At 31.6% G+C, this 18,507-nt stretch overlaps 1 protein-coding gene across 1 annotated transcript in view; it reads left to right on the top strand.

Moving 5' to 3' along the window:
* LOC145933549 (uncharacterized) overlaps nt 1–18,507 on the top strand; it is a 42,660-nt gene that overhangs the window by 1,722 nt on the left and 22,431 nt on the right. The window lies entirely within an intron of this gene.

Raw genomic sequence — 18,507 nt, 5'->3', positions numbered from 1 at the left:
AAATCGTCAGATCAACAATTATTTGAACGATGATGAAAAATATTTTTCGTACGTATATAAATATACACATATAAATTTTTCTAGTATAAGTAAAGATATAAGTAGACATTATTAAAATAGAATGATAGAAATCTTTTAGAAACTCGAATCTTTTAATTAAATGCGTTTTCGATAGGTATTTCAATTTAAGGCTCGATTAAGTGTGATGTAATAATTTTCCGTCTTTCTTTTCTTTTAAAGTTATCTCTGGATAATTTCCAGATAATAAGAAATTCTCACACAAACCACACATTGTTTCTAATAAGCTGCGATCAACAGCGGATCAACATGATTTTATCTTATTACTTTCTGGCAAAAACTCGTTAATTATCATTATTAATTTTCTTAGAATAATGGAAAGAAGATATTTCTCATGGCTGTTATTTACAAAAACAAATTTTGTAACGTTCATCTATAACAATTTTATATAGAACTCGGTAAAAATATTAATTGCATTAAAAGTACAAAACAAGAAACCGCAAGAAACTATAAATACGAAGAAAAAGAACAAGGATGACAAAAATACAGAATTTAAATTATTTGACAGGGGCTTCATAATTTTTCTCTAGCGAAAAACTCTAGTCAAGTACACATACATAGGACAAATTTTAGACACTTTCGATACATCGCGCAGGTTTATAAGATGCGATATACAATCATTATGAGAGCATATTATCATATGACGAGTATACTTAAAAGATTTTAAACGATTCATAATTCGCGACAAGATTCAAAATAGCAGAATTCTATCGTAATTTTATTTTATATGACGACATGTATCGTGTATCTTATATGTATACATATATTTTATATACATATGTATATTTTGTTAGTCTTTTTCTTTCTTTCTCTATTGTGTATTACATGACACAAAAAATTATAAACTAAAATATAAAATTATATAATCATAAATTAATAATTATATAATAATAAGATCATGTAATATTAATTACATATATTATAATATAATTACGAATATAATATAATTACAAAATAATATCATAATAATTATATAATAAAATTGTATAATGATTATATAACAAAATAAAATATAGAATTTTGTCCCCTGAATTATATAGAGCTATATCTGTCTATAACGAGATAACTCGTTAACGTCAACGAATGGCCTAGGAGCGAAGTGAGAGAAAAATCGCGCCTTATTTTAGACGAATCGGGAATATCGCATCGAGAATTCTCTCGGAAGAAATTTTCTCGCCTCGCGCGAGCTCGCGTTATCGCGGGTTATAAGACGAAAAATATCAAACGCCAAACTCGCTCGGTTATGGAGTTTAACTGCGACAGTAATTTACTCCAAGACGACTTCGTCGTCGACTTCTCTCGGCTGACGACGACCCTAACGAGTCGTCGTAGGCAACAACCTACGCAAGAGAGGTCTACACTCGAGATTTCACAACACTCTTTCTCCACCTACTTGCGCTCCTCCTCCTCGCCGATTGTAGAGGCGCGTCTCGATTGGAGTAGCGAGGGGCCCGCGGGTCCCTCTCCTTCCCCTACGACGGGGGACCACAAGGGTCCGCGAAGCCGTGCCAGGAGCCGAGCCGCTTCGATGGGCCCAACTAGTCTCAAATACCACGATTTAGAGCATAGCTTCGAACGTTTAACTGCGCAGTAACTTTGCGCGCTTTCTACGCGCTGATAACGTATCCCCGCGTCGCTATCTTATTCCGCTTTCCGAGAGCGTTAACCCGTTTAACGGTCCGACTCGAGATCGGGTCACTCGAATCAAAGAAATTGCCCGAATTTTTATGTAGATAAAATAATATAGATATATACATTTTTATATGAATAAAAAAGAAATTTTTAAATATATATTTTTAGATAGATAAAAAATAAATGTAGATATTTATATATATAGATAAAATTATATACAGATTAACAAAAATTAATATATAGAATAAAAAATAAAAATTTACAAAATTTAAAAGAATTTTTTAAATTTAAAAAATTTTTTAATTAAAATTTGTTTAAATAATAGATAAATATAAATTATAGATCAAATTTACGTATTAAAATTATAGATAAATATAAATTATAGATAAAATAATAGATAAAATAATATATGAAATTAAAATATGCAGAATTAAATGTTACGACGCTATAACTATATTTAGACAAACACAATCAGAACGTATATCATTCTAATATTTTATGTGCCGAGCATATAATGTAATATCTCGTCCCCCCCGAATTTTGTCACGAATTATGAATCGTGTGTCTCTAGAGCGGGTTCGAGTCTCGAACTTCGAGATTGATTCTCTTGAAAAATTTCACGCCGTGATACATCATCGATGAGATGCATTTCTTCGTCGTATAGGATGTCCTCGAAAATTCCCGAAGAGTTTCATGAACGCGAGCGACAGCCTGACCCGACGATATGTCATAGACGATATGTCACGATGATCGATCTGCTGTACCAAGTTGCACAGTTATACGCGATAACGTTTCTATCGTGTCTTTGTCAAGTACATATTACATATATATGTATACATATTTCTTTTTCTCTCGCCAGAAACTTCCGATTTATATTACACAACCTTTGCGCTCATGTAATTCCTCATGCATTCATAAATTAATTAACTCTTAATTGGAAATATGTAAATCTGCAATGCGCGTGATGTTTTATTCTTTAGCAAATGTAAACTGCAGAAGTTATATGTATATATTATATTTCTTTCTTGTTATATAAAATATAAAATATCTTTTTATTTTCTGAAGAATGTCACATATTTAATTTACATTATTAATTAACTAAATTTTATATTTTGACATAATCATTCTTTATCATTAATGATATTGAAAATATATTAACATATATTTTTTTTCTGATAGCCACTTGATTGAAATGAATTTGTCGATTCGTGAAACCTCGTAGAAAATTTTAGTATCTATCCATTATTTTATCTATATAAAAATTTACATATTATTATTTTAATAATATGTAATAATATGTATATTAAATTCTAAGAGAAAATTCTGTTCGTGATATAACATTTACGATTTTTTTGTATAATGTTTAAATATCAATCACAGTCGATACACATAATAAATTGCATATGTTATATTATTTCTTTATTTTATTATAAAATCTCTCGAGATTATCTTTTAATTTTCTAAAATAGAATGTCAAATATTTAATTTAAATTCTTAACTAAATTTTGTGTTTTAATAATCATTCTTTATCATTAATTATATTGAATTTATTAACATATATTTTTTTCTGATGGTCACTTGATTGCAATTAATTTATTGATTTTCGCGAAACTCGTAAAAAAATTTGACAACTCTTCCATATAACATTTATGATTTTTTTGTATATTTTTAAATATCAATTATAGTCCGGCCATACATATTTATATTATTTTTTTTTTCTTATTATGAAATCTCGAGATTATCTTTCTATTTTCTGAAATAGAATATGTCACATATTTAATTAATTTAATTTTGTTTATTAACATAATAATTAATAATATTTAATTCATTAACATATATTTTTTTCTGATAGCCACTTTTGATTGAAATAAATTTTTCGATTCGCGAAATCTTGTAAAAAAAAATTGACAACTCCTCCGTAAAACACATTTATGATTTTTTTTGTACATCATTTATAAATGTCGCTTTCCTCGTCAAAAGAAAGATGGATTATTTTGTTCTATATACATGCAATGTATTATACATTCGCGCCAAGATTTTTCTAATGTCGAAAGGGGATATACATATACATATTATTCTCTCTGTCGCGGATCGCATCATTTCTACGCGTCGTCCTGAAATAATGGCCAAGAACTCGCGTCGAGCTCGCGTGAGCGCGGGATTGATACAAGTTCATTGCGCCATTACGCGTGAAATCGTGCATTAAAGCGCAGGTATATACGCGCTATGCATTCCAGTGGCTCGATATGCACGCGATCGAGTAAGCTTTACGGTCCCATTCGTTCGAGTCTTTCGCCATTTGTCCCGCTATATCCCCCCCCCCCCCCCCGTGGAAATAAAACAACTCACAATATTACAATTTCTTCTTTCTTCCTTTATACATAATATCGAATATTATAAGAGCGCAATCTCGTATTCCGTTTCCAAGTGAAAAAAGGGCGGGTAGAGAGCATTTATTATTAATAATTACATCGAAGGCGAGTTGAAAAAGAGAAAAAGCTGCCCCCTTTTCCCCCCCCAAATCAATTCGATTAATCGCATTAAGCGACAACCATCGATAATAGCTGTTGCTCAATCGCGGATCGTTCGCGGTTTCACCGACTTTGCCTTCCATCTCCATCAATATAAGCACCTGTCGGACCCGCTGTGTGTATACATATATCGGCCTCACGTGAACGAGGTACCACCATGTTGCGCCTCCATTCATGGGACCGATCGCGGAATAATAATAGCCGAGGGAATCGAATGAAATGCCTGAACACATCGTTACATATATGACATATGACCAGGGTTTGACTAAGTGGGCCCAACCCAATAAAACCCGGTGGGTTTTATTGGGTTAAACCCACTTTAAAAAACTTACTTAAAAACCCATTTATAAAACCCATCTAAAAATGCTAAAAATTTAATAATATTATAAATGAAGTCTATACAGTGTATAGACTATAGACTATAGACTATGTATTATATACGTTTATTACATTAATAAATAAAAAAAATTAAATAAAAATTAATTCATATAATAAGGAATTGTGCCAATTAAATAGCCAATTTTCTTAATCATTAGCGAATTATAAAAAATAAAATTAAAAAAATTAAAAAACCCAACAAAATCCCCAAAAACTCAATAAAACCCAAAAAAAATTAATAAAGCCCAAAAAACCCGGTTTAAAAAAAAACCCACTGGGTTGGGCTTTTTAAAAAAAACCCGGGTTTTTTCAAACCCTGCATATGACACACGTCAAAGCGAGAAGGATTGAAATCTACCACCTTCCGGGGAGGATATAATTCACACTGATGATCACTGACCCCGAATTTCTTTTGTCGCGATACATCGCGCTCTCTAAAGCCTGTATTCGTTGCCAATTCGAACATGTCGACATCGTTCGTTAAGCGCGATGTGGGAAGGATCGTGACCGTTTCTCCAAATTCCATCGATAAACGGGCCTTATGCAATTACGGTCCGTTATGCGCGTTTAGATGCGCATAACGGGGGAAACTGTGTCCGGGACACGCCCGGAATATAAGCGATAAGATGCAATTATTCCAGATAAATTCGCCGTATATAGGAGAGAATTCCTCCCGAGAGGAAAATCTTATTATAAAAAATTGATTCTCTCTCAAGATATATATGTGTATGTATATATATTTCTCTCTATACGCGAAGATAGATAAGTAGATATAGGGAGATGATGGCTGTATAATAGATGATCCGACGACCGCAACATTGTGCGAACGCGAGTTCGCTCCGAAGGAGGCAGCGTATCGTGTTAAGGTAGCCGCACCGAAGCGCGAGAGAAGACGATTCGATCGACCTTAGAAGAATGCTCGATAGTAGATTGGCATGGTGAGATAGAAACCCGACGAAGGTCGGAGAAAAGGGAGGGAAAATAGGAAAGGAGGAAGAAGACGAGGGGGACCAACGAGAAGAAGAAGAAGAAGAAGAAGAAGAAGACTAAGAAGAAGACTAAGAAGAACAAGAAGAAGCGGAGAGAAGGAAGGAGAAGGTGGAAGGCCCTCGGGAGGTGAACGTACGATTATGTGATCACTGGAGGATGCACACTCCTCCTCTCTTTACCCGTCTCACAAAACTAGTTTACACCGAGACTGGAACTGGAAGAGGCGCGGGGAAAAAAGCCCCCCTCCTCCCTCCTCGTCGACAGCCGATCTGATTGGATTTATCAGAGTTTTTTCTTCCTTTTCCTTCTTCTTTCAGCGTCGATATAGATTAAATCGAATGCCCTCTCCGGAGAGGCACATCCTGGCAATATGATGCGTGGCGAGGATTAGTGAAATAAAACGGTTCCCTCTCCGTAATCTGCGACGTAATCGAGAGATGAGAGTTAATTATATATACGGGCTTCTTAAGACGTGACGCGATGACGCCGGCAGGTTTGAGACGCGGGGCACAAAAGGCGCGTTTCATCGCGGATCTAAAAATAATTTCGTTCCTCGATCGAGCGGCCTGAGTCTCTGAAGGATGAGGAACACGTCCAGGCATGGTACTATCATTAGAATACGTCATGTCGCAGTGTTTTCTCGAGAGGGAGAAAGAGAGAGAGAGAGAAAGAGGAAGCGCTTGGGGGAGAGATGAGGGGGAAAAAGCAGGCACCCCCTGGGGAGCCTGAGGAGCCACCCAAGAAGCGGGCTTCGCGATAGTTGGCGTAGGACATAGCCGCAAATACCGTGTCGCGATATATACAAGATGATTCTCAGAGAATGAGAATATATCGTCCCGTATATATAACAGGAAGTATACCTACTCCCGGGAAGAACCTTGAAAACCTGATGGTATTTTCGGGGAATTTTGTTTGACCTTGGAAAATCAGGGAATTCTCATGGAATTTGATTGGGATTCAGGAAATTTTTTTAAAAATTGCCCTTTTGATATAATTTTATTCTTATTTAGCACTTAAGAAACATATAACTACTATAGAAATATTTAAGTTTTTTTAAAATGTGATTTTTTAAATTGAAGATCTATTTTTCAAGATATCAAGATCTTATGTAAGTTTCATAGAAAATTGTTCAATTTTTTTTAATAGATAATATTTAAATAAATACGAATTTATTTAGAAAAGTAACTTATTTAGAGTAGAGTAAGTTATTTAGAGAAGAGTACTAACTCTTTATTTCCTTCTGGACTGCGAAAGCGGACCGACGTTATAATATTTAATATTGTTATTGCATGGACCGGTATTCCGCAGTGGAAAATACTGGTCGGCGGGCGTCGCAAAAGGTTCAATAAATTTTGCAGAACCGGCCGACCGACGAAAAACACGGCGATATATATTTTAATTTTCACCTCACTCTCGCAGCTTGCTTTACTACTGCTAATATAAATTACAGCGATTACGGTTTTATCGCGCGCCGGATACCGGTTGCTAATAAACTGCGCGAAGTACTCGTCGCCATGTTTGAATATTTATATTTGCGTATCTCGTACTCTCTTATATGATGATACTTTTGCAGAGTCTCTATCTACGAGATGAAGAAGATCGCGCGATTTTTCGATTTGAAGAAAGAGCTTAAGGCTCCTGGCACCTTGTCGACCATGTCGGAATCGTGACGTCAGAGGCGAGAAAACACACGCTAAAAATTTTTAGATGCCATTTCTAAATAAAAACATATTTGCATAAAATAACACTTAAGATCTCTTTAATACACTTGTAAAAAACGCCGAAAACTATCCTTTTCCCTTTATAATCAATCAACAGCTGTAAAATGTAATATTATGAGGCCCAGTCCGTCTGGTCTTTGCACATGCGCGGTCATTCCGCATGTCAAAGTCTGATATCTCGATCATTTTACGGTTGTTGATTGACTGTCAAGGGAAAAGAATAGTTTTCGGCGTTTTTTACAAGTGTATTAAAGAGATCTTAAGTGTTATTTTATGCAAATATATTTTTATTTAGAAATGGCATCTAAGAAATCTCAACGTGTTATTTCTCGCCTCTGACGTCACGATTCCAATATGGCCGCGGTGAGCACCCAGGAGCCTTGAGAATATGTGCGAAATAAACATTCTCTTAAATTGAATCAGTATATTATCACTGATAAATGGTGAAGAGTCATTAATGGCCTTAATTATAAGTACAGAAATGCAAATCAGTGAAGTCTTATGGAATCAGTTCGTATTTTAATCAATGCTATTTTAAATGTCATAGTATTAGTATTGTGGTAATATATATATATGTATAGTAAAATAAATAATAGTAATAGTGAGGACATTTTTTTATAGCAATATTTTTGTCACAGAAATAACTAAGGTTTTTTTTTAGCCAAAAGAGTTTTATTTATTTTTTGTTTATCACATCTTAAAAAGTAAAAAAAAAACACATTTAAAAATAATATGTGTACATACACACATAATTCTCAATTTTTAGTTCATATAATTTTGATAATATAATTACATAATATATAATAATATACATATAATATATAATATATATAATTCTGAATATTAGTTTTACATATATTGCTTTATATTCCAGATATGTGTGTATTGAAACTTCTCTCAAAAATAGTAAAATAAATTAAAAAAGCCTTAAAAGTTATACATTTTGCAAATATAATATAAAACACTATTATTGATTTTTATATATAACATTGTTATTGACTTTTTAGTGAAATCTTTCATAATTAATGACACAAGATAGAGAAATAAAGTATAAATGTTCTCTTACTGAAAATCAGAAATATATACTCATAATTTTTGGTGAAATCTTGCATGACTGCTTTGATCAATGACATTTTCACTGATTCAATTTAAAGGAGCTTTTTTGTTATTATAGGCGCTTTTTAAAATCAATGCTACGATTCGAATTTTATCGACGAATGCAATCTCAGATTTTTGATGCAGGTATTTGCTCAATATTACTATTTCTATAAAATGACAAAACATTGCCATTTTATTATATTAAATCCTTTTCAAAACCCTACAAATTTTTATTCCAAGCATTTTTTTTTTCTAGAACTAATTTTTTTAATATATAAATTAAAAAAGGGGAATTTATATGAAATTATAATATCCTTTCATATATATATTTCACTTTGATAGACAATTTTTATTGTATACGATCGTTAATAGAACATAAGAAAAACGGGGAAGATTTTTCCACGCGCGATCGCGTCCTCAAGTCAATTAACGATATGACAACGAAAGTCGCATCACGATCGAAGGGATCGATGGGTCGCGATTTCGACGCCGCTTAAGGCGAGACCTCGAATCCTGTTTATCGCTCCTCGCCTCGTACTTGTTCGAGGGATCGGCCTTGTACGACCACGTCACGACAGGTGCAAGCTCGATCTTTTTCTCTCTTGCGCCTTTTTTTTTCCGCATCCACCGGTTTCGTGTTGCCCCACAGGCGCAACGAACAGCTGAGCACCGGCCCGGGATTCGGACCAGCCTTGGCCGAATCCGTTATAAAAATGGACCCGCGAGATGTTATAGTGGCCCGAGCGACACGTCACGGATCGCGCGAGATCGAAAGGGTTATCTATCTCGATTATTGCCTCCTTATCGCGAGTTCATACCTTGCATTACAGAAAGATTGATTTGCAAAGAGGGATGTTCCTCAATTAACATATACTTATTATTTTATATATATAATATAATTTATTTAATATATATAATACATAATTATTTATGTTCTTAAGGCTCCTGGGTGCTCACCATATTGAATTGTGACGTCAGAGGCGAGAAAGCACACGCTGAAAATTCTTAGATGCCATTTTTTAATGAAAAGATATTTCGATTAAACAGCACTTCAGATGGCTTTAGCACACTCTTAAAAACCCCCGAAAACTATCCTTTTCCCTTTATAATCAATCAACATCTGTAAAATGATCGAGATATCAGACTTTGACATGCGGAATGACTGCGCATGTGCAAAGACCAGACGGACTGGGCTTCATAATATTACATTTTACAGCTGTTGATTGATTATAAAGGGGAAAGGATAGTTTTCGGGGTTTTTTAAGAGTGTGCTAAAGCCATCTGAAGTGCTGTTTCATCGAAATATTTTTTTATTTCGAAATGGCATCTAAGAAATTTTAGCGTGTGTTTTCTCGCCTCTGACGTCACGATTTCGACATGGTCGAAAAGGAGCCAGGAGCCTTAAATTATATATTTATATATAATTAATAATACACATAATATATATATTTATAATTTAAAAAAATATGTAAAAAATTATAAATATGTATATATTATTAATTAATATTATTATTTTATTATATATTTAATGAAGATCTATCTGGAAACATCATTTGTCTAAAAATCTTTATCACAATTAAAATCATCTGTATATCTCTACAAATATTTATCTGATATTTTTCCTAAAGATAATAGATACATAATGAAAGGCTTGATTAGCTGGATAAAAATCACTCGAGACAGATCAATTTTCCTTGAAGTTACACGAGCGCGAGCAGGATTTGATGGATTCGCGGGCTGTCTCTCTGCTTTCGACCTTCTGTCCGATATCACGGGAAGCTGCGTTATATGTTACATAGTTAAGTGATGTGCCGCGTTGAAAAAGTCGCACGCCGATCACGAAACTCTCGACTGATAACGAGTTATCCGCTTTTTTAAATAACGAACCGGTCCGCGCGTCGACCACGAAGAAAACCAGTCGATGGACGCTAATAACGCAGGCCCGACAACACGCAGAATTACGGCCGGCAAGTTACTCGTTCACGAAGTTTAGTTGCAGTAGCGCGACTGATAAAAATGCAAGCGATGCAACCGACTCTCTCTCCGGCAGTCACGCGATATCTTCCGCCCTTCCAACCAAAGTTGCGTTATTATATTAATAACAACGATCGCGAACGGAGCGAAGTCTGACTTTTCGGCCGAACAATTCATATAATGCAATGAGAGAAACTTCAAGAGTAACATTTAATTATTATTAAATATTTATATTATACTTTTTTATTATTAATTATTATTATAATTATATATATTTTTACTATTTATGTTAAATTTTAAAATTAAAAAAAGATTCATAAAAATTATTAATAAAATTTAGAAAATGTACTTGATTATACATATATATAAATTTTTAAAAAATTATACTGTATAAATATCATAGCTTATAATACACAAATTATTAAATCAAATAAATTATAAATGTAATAAAATTTGAAATTATTTTTATTATTTATTATCATTAATGATGATATTTCAAAGATTTAGATATATTAAATATAATATGTATATGTAATATTTTATAAATAATAATATAATCAATTTTAATAAAATTAAAAATTTTTTATAATGATTAAAAATTTTTTATATAAAAAGATAATCAAATAAAATAATCAAAAGAAGAAGACTTCTAAATTTTAAATATGAATATTAGAATGATATAGGTGATTAATTTCTCTCATATCAAATCAATCAATCAAGTTGACCTGTACCAATTTGATACATCTTAACAGAATGTTCAAATTAATTAAAGCTTTTTTCTGACCGTTTTGACTTACTTTAATCTTATTGTTAGCGTACGTCCAACAGTTAATCGACGTTCCTCTCTGATGAGCGATCGTAATTGAATTATCGAGACGATCGTACAGGATAAGCGATCAAAGGCGCATTTGCCTGATAATTTCTCGGACAAACAACGAGCCACTCGTAAAAGTCAGGCCTCTCGTTTTATGCGTTACGGCTTCATCAGAGGTTCGTCGAAGAGCGTCGTGAATGTCGTATATGCATAGTACTTCTTCCTTTACTTTACATCAGTGGCATATGTTAGAAAAGATAAAAATTTTATATTTTAAAAAGATTTAATTTTATAATATAATAAATTTAAAAAAAACGATTATTTTATTATTTATATAAAATTAAATATTTTTACTCCAAACGCATGTATATAAATTGTTTTTAAACTACACAGTCTCTCAGTTTAGTAATATAAGATTACCTTTTTATTTTCCCATTTTTATAAATTGTGTCAATATTGTTAATGTAATTAAAAACATATTTTTGAATTATACGTATAGCATACTTTTATTGATAATATTTAATGAATCTATTTCTGAAAAGTGTGACAATAATGACATATTATATAGCCCTGTAGTTGGTGTTAGTGTGCGAATGTTAGTACTTATAAAGATATGTAATATTACAAAAGTGTAATTTAAGGCTCCTGGGTGCATGCGGCCATATTGGATTGTGACGTCAGAAGCGAGAAAGCACACGCTGAAAATTCTTAGATGCCATTTTTTAATGAAAAGATATTTCAATTAAACAGCACTTCAGATGGCTTTAGCACACTCTTAAAAAACCCCGAAAACTATCCTTTCCCCTTTATAATCAATCAACAGCTATAAAATGATCGAGATATCAGACTTTGACATGCGGAATGACTGCGCATGTGCAAAGACCGGACTGGGCTTCATAATATTACATTTTACAGCTGTTGATTGATTATAAAGGGGAAAGGATAGTTTTCGGGGTTTTTTAAGAGTGTGCCAAAGCCATCTGAAGTGCTGTTTCATCGAAATATATTTTTATTTCGAAATGGCATCTAAGAAATTTTAGCGTGTGTTTTCTCGCCTCTGACGTCACGATTTCAACATGGTCGACAAGGAGCCAGGAGCCTTAATATATTTTTTTGATAAAATTGTCAATGGTATTAATTTTACGTGATTAATTATTAGTGTGTATTACTTTTTTTCATTGTTATTTTAAATATTAAAATCAAAATAATGATATTCTTGCTGATATTTTTTAGAATAATTTTAAGAAATTATCAAATATAAAAAACAATTATTTTGTGAAATAGTGACAGAGAAAAGACCTTCCATCCAAAGCAATTGCAAAAGTTGGAGACTTAATTATTTTATAAAAATTCAATAAATATAAATTTAAAAAATCATTCGTTATGATATTAATATTAAGATGGTTATAAATTAATAAGGGACTATGTATAAGATGATATAATCGATAATACGCAAATTTTATAAAATCGTAGATATAATCTTTGAAAAAAAAATTGTTCTGTGGAAAGAGGATGAGTTTGCCTTGAGTTGTAAGTAACGCGAATTAACAAATGATTTTTCTCGCAAATCAATAGGTATATTTTTATTAATTAAAAAATAGAATATAATAATAAATCTTCTTTTTTAAATAATTTTTTTATTTATCAAGCTTGTTTTTTAATTCGCGATAGAGGTAACGTATATAGGACTCTGTCATTTTGACATTTAGCCAACGGTGCTAATTGCCCCGATTTAATAGATAACCGTAACATTGGTGTCACCAAGAGCGCAAGCTTTCGACGAAGATATTCTCTCTCTCTTACTCAAAAAAATTGCCACGAGATTTTATTTCGATTCGTTATCCATATGGAATTCAATCTCGAATTTCCTCGGTATAGGTACACGTGGCAAACGCCATGAAAGATTCAGAGAGCGTGTACTACACGTATTTCGGATCAATACTACGAGCGGGTTTCGCGATTCTTTTCTCCCCGCCCTCGTCATCTCGGAGAAGAATTAAGCAAAAATGCTCATATCTATACGTGATATATTTTATATTCGCGCTCCGAGAGTCTCCTATACGTGAGTACGAAATATATCATTTGTTCCGAGTTAATATCGTCGACGGTTAAGGGAATATTCGCGTCACGGGATTCAGACTGCCTTCTGCGATGTGTAGGAAGTTGCCGGGCGTAGTCTGGGTCTCGGTTAAAAGCCGAGGTTAATCACGAAGGAACTCTGTGCGCGGCGAAGCGCGCAGCCATAAGTTCACTCGCTCTGTCTCCGGTTTTATAAAATCGTAAAACATTGCACGAAAATTATAAAAATTGTTCAAAATTATAAAATTGTAAAAATATGAAAAAAAAAAACATTACAGAATTAAATGAGCAATAAGTATAATACTCGTTATCGATTTTACACTTATAAGTGTAATATCATGTGTAATAACGTAAGATCACGTAAATAATTTTACATATTTTCTTATAGTATTATATTTATGTAAATAATTTTACATATTTTCTTATAGTATTCATGTAAATAATTTTACATATTTTACACACACGCGTATTTTCTTATAATATAGCCATTCGATGAATAAATGTAAACGACGATGTAGATTATTTTAACGCAATGTTACATTTTCAAATCAATTTACAACGAGAGTGTGCGTGCACTACTTCTTCTGATAACCAGCATCATTAAATTAATCTCGAACCGCTTTGTAAAAAAATGGTAAAAATTGTAAAATTGTAAAAAATAGCAAAAATTGTAAAGTAAAAATTGTAAAAAGGAATATTACAGAATTACATGAATAATAAGTGTAATATTCATTATCAATTTTATATTTATAAATGTAATAGCATATAAATTGATGTAAAAGTTCATGTAAACAATTTTACATACATATATTTTCTCATATCGTTTATGTAAATAATTTTACATATTTTACATATTTTACATATTTTACATATTTTACATACATTCTTATAGTGTAGCCATCCGGCGTTTAGCACAAATATATGTAAATGACGATGCAGATTATTTAAGTGCGCGATGTGACATTTTACGCGTGATTTACGACATGGATCTCGTTTGATAACCGGCATCATTAAATTAATCTCGAACCGCTTTGTAAAAAAATGGTAAAAATTGTAAAATTGTAAAAAATAGCAAAAATTGTAAAGTAAAAATTGTAAAAAGGAATATTACACAATTACATGAATAATAAGTGTAATATTCATTATCAATTTTATATTTATAAATGTAATAGCATATAAATTGATGTAAAAGTTCATGTAAACAATTTTACATACATATATTTTCTCATAGCATTTATGTAAATAATTTTACATATTTTACATATTTTACATATTTTACATATTTTACATATTTTACATACATTCTTATAGTGTAGCCATCCGGCGTTTAGCACAAATATATGTAAATGACGATGCAGATTATTTAAGTGCGCGATGTGACATTTTACGCGTGATTTACGACATGGATCTCGTTTGATAACCGGCATCATTAAATTAATCTCGAACCGCTTTGCTTCAGCGATTTTCATCATCATGCTGAAAACGAGAAAGATATTCTCCAATCAGCGAGGGTCGAGAGAAGGACTAATTAGATTTTTCTATTTTTAACAATCCGGCAAAATTGATCATTTTTGACTAATTGATAACTTTTGACTTCTGCTTTTTTAGGATTTTTATTTGACGCGAACGATTCACGCGATTTCACGATAAAATCTCTTGGAAAGTATATATTTATTATACACGCAACCTTTCTCTTTGAGAGAATTGTTTAATGAAGGAGAGAAACGCGGGAAAACCTATCAATATTCCGCGCAATAAGTTTGATCGAATATACAGTTAACCGTTTGCGATAATGAACCGTTGTCCATGCAAGCTCATTAAGTGTTTGCCGTAACGAATAGACTTACGATCGTGTCACCGCGATTCTTAATTGCTAATTGCTCTCGCACCCGAATGCACACGCGGTTTCGTTCCGCTTGAATGACGAGAGATCTAAGGAACGCGATACCGTTTCTCGGCTTCAATAAGTAAACGTATACTTGTATTTGCGTGAAACCAACGCAAAATCTTAATCTTTTGGCTTTCGTTCAAAATAAAAATATTGCATAAAAAAATTTTTGTAATATTGTACTAAACAACAATTGTTTTATTGCGTAATTAATAAATTAATTCATGTTATATTTATAAAGACATAAATTATTAAATAATTACTAAATAATTATTAAATATTTACTAATTATAAATAAAATAATTATTAAATAAAAAAATAATTATTAAATATTTATTAAATAATTATTAAATAAAAAATAATTATTAAATATTTATTAAATAATTATTAAATAAAAAAATAATTATTAAATAATTATTAAATAAAAAATAATTATTAAATATTTATTAAATATAATTACTAAATAATTTATTTAATATATATATATATATATTAAAGAGATAAATTTTAAAGATAAATTTTACTTTATACGGCACTGGAATTTCTCACATGCATTTACGCGCATTGAAGAGTGTCGAAATACACTTTTGTATATCTTTATGGGGTATGTTTTTTGCGTGACAAGTGTTGAATGGCTAGAACTTAAGAAGATCGTGATTTTAATATACACTTTTACAGTAACACATATATAAGGCAGACACACAACGACTTGCTTCGTCTCCCCCATTCGAAAGATTTCTCGGCTTCTCGTTTCGCCGTAATTTATCGCCGTAATAAAACTCGGTCTGAAAAACAGAAAGAGAGATGAGGGGGCTACCGGTCATCTGCATGACGAGTAAATAGGTTCGCATTACTCGCGCCAACGCGGCACTTTATATCGGGTGATGGCCAGATAAGCTTCCAAGTGGTCGCGTTAACATTATTCGCGAAAGGCTTATTGCAACACTTGGTGCATGAAATTGCAACGAGTTTGAAACTCGAAATCTTGACGCACTTATCTAGGATGCTTCTAGACTGTCTGTCACGATTTAATCTCGACTGTATCGAAGAGATTACGCGGATCGATGCTTTTTTGAAGAAAAAATAAAAAAGGAATTATTCTACAAAAGAAGGTCCTATATAGAAAGGATACACCTGGTATTCCTTGTCAAAATAAACAAAATTTTTTTTCAAAATGAAGATTTTTGGAAATCCAAATGATATTTTTTAGATATCTCTCATTTTTTATTATTAAAAAAATTAGACTTAATTATAACGAGATTATCAAAATTTTTGTAAATCTTGCATCGTTTTCGAGATATCTTACTTTTTACTTTATTAATACAGTGCATTTGCTAATTCTTCATATACAAATTTTGATAATTTTATTATAATCAGGTCTAATTTATATTTTTTGTTATTAAAAAAATTAATTAGAAAATAGAAATATAAAACTCGCGGATCGATGCTTTTTTGAAGAAAAAATAAAAAAGGAATTATTCTACAAAAGAAGGTCCTATATAGAAAGGATACACCTGGTATTCCTTGTCAAAATAAACAAAATTTTTTTTCAAAATGAAGATTTTTGGAAATCCAAATGATATTTTTTAGATATCTCTCATTTTTTATTATTAAAAAAATTAGACTTAATTATAACGAGATTATCAAAATTTTTGTAAATCTTGCATCGTTTTCGAGATATCTTACTTTTTACTTTATTAATACAGTGCATTTGCTAATTCTTCATATACAAATTTTGATAATTTTATTATAATCAGGTCTAATTTATATTTTTTGTTATTAAAAAAATTAATTAGAAAATAGAAATATAAAACTCTTTTGATACTTTCGTTATAATCAAAATTTTCATAAATACATCGTTTTCGAGATATCTCATTTTTTACTTTATCAATACAATGCATTTGCTGATTCTTCGTGTAAAAATTTTGATAATTTTGTTATACTCAAGTTTAATTTATATTTTTTAAATAAATTTTTAAAATAAATTAAATATAAATTAGATTTGATTATAATAAAATTATCAAAATTTTTACAAAAAGAATCAGCAAATTCATTGTAATTGTAGCAAATGTATTGATAAAGTAAAAAATGAGATACCTCGAAAACGATTTATAAAAATTTTGATTATAACGAAATTATAAATTTTTTTATATTTCTAATTTCTAATTTATATTTTTTTAATAACAAAAAATGTAAATTAGACCTGATTATAATAAAATTATCAAAATTTGTACACGAAGAATTAGCACAATACACTGTATTAATAAAATAAAAAATGAGATCTCGAAAACGATGCATTTTTGAGATTGCTAAAAGAAAAAAGATGCTTATTTTTTGACAAAACTGGTCTATATGGAACACCCTATATGTAAAATAGCGCATTTTACACAGAGCTATTTATTCTCTGGCAACAGGGTACTTTATAATAGTGTAACTAAGCAGATACGAAACACACACAGATTACACAGAAGAGACAACTCTGGTAATAAGGTGGTAATTAATTGCATAATTAATGACGCCAGCATCGCAGTGCACTTGGCTGTGATATTTGTTTACTGTATCAGGTATCGTCTCGATTTCCAATATCGTGCGTGTTGCATGAACGTAAAAGAGCTCAGAGAGCGACGCACATTTCGATATTTTATAATAATTATTACAAACGAATTTTTCACATAGACGAGATATAATTTCTTTTGCAACATATTTAAAGAATAAATTTTTTTAACTACTTCAGATAAAGTTATTTCCGCGATGACGAAGAAAATGAAGGGAGCATTATATGTATATGTGTTAAAGAGGGAGAAAAAAAGACATTTATCAGGATGTTTACTCAAATTTTGTAAACAATTTCTTTGATAATTCCCTGATCTTCCAGATATTTTTGTTTAAAATTCCAGGTAAAATAAGAAAATTTGTAGATGCAGCTTTTTAAAATAAGTTTCTTTGCTGTATGCGCTTTCTATATATAATGTTTTCTATTCTTACGATTCCAAAGTTATCAAGAGTGCAGTTTTTTTTAGCATTTAATATTGATTTATTAAGGCTCCTGGGTGCTCACCGCGGCCATATTGGATTGTGACGTCAGAGGCGAGAAAGCACACGCTGAAAATTCTTAGATGCCATTTTTTAATGAAAAGATATTTCGATTAAACAGCACTTCAGATGGCTTTAGCACACTCTTAAAAACCCCCGAAAACTATCCTTTTCCCTTTATAATCAATCAACATCTGTAAAATGATCGAGATATCAGACTTTGACATGCGGAATGACTGCGCATGTGCAAAGACCAGACGGACTGGGCTTCATAATATTACATTTTACAGC

This window comes from Prenolepis imparis, unplaced genomic scaffold (assembly GCF_030444845.1).
Source record: "Prenolepis imparis isolate NDT839.2.m4 unplaced genomic scaffold, iyPreImpa1.0 SCAF_3, whole genome shotgun sequence".
NCBI lineage: Eukaryota > Metazoa > Arthropoda > Insecta > Hymenoptera > Formicidae > Prenolepis > Prenolepis imparis.
This window is presented reverse-complemented; position numbering and strand designations above follow the sequence as displayed.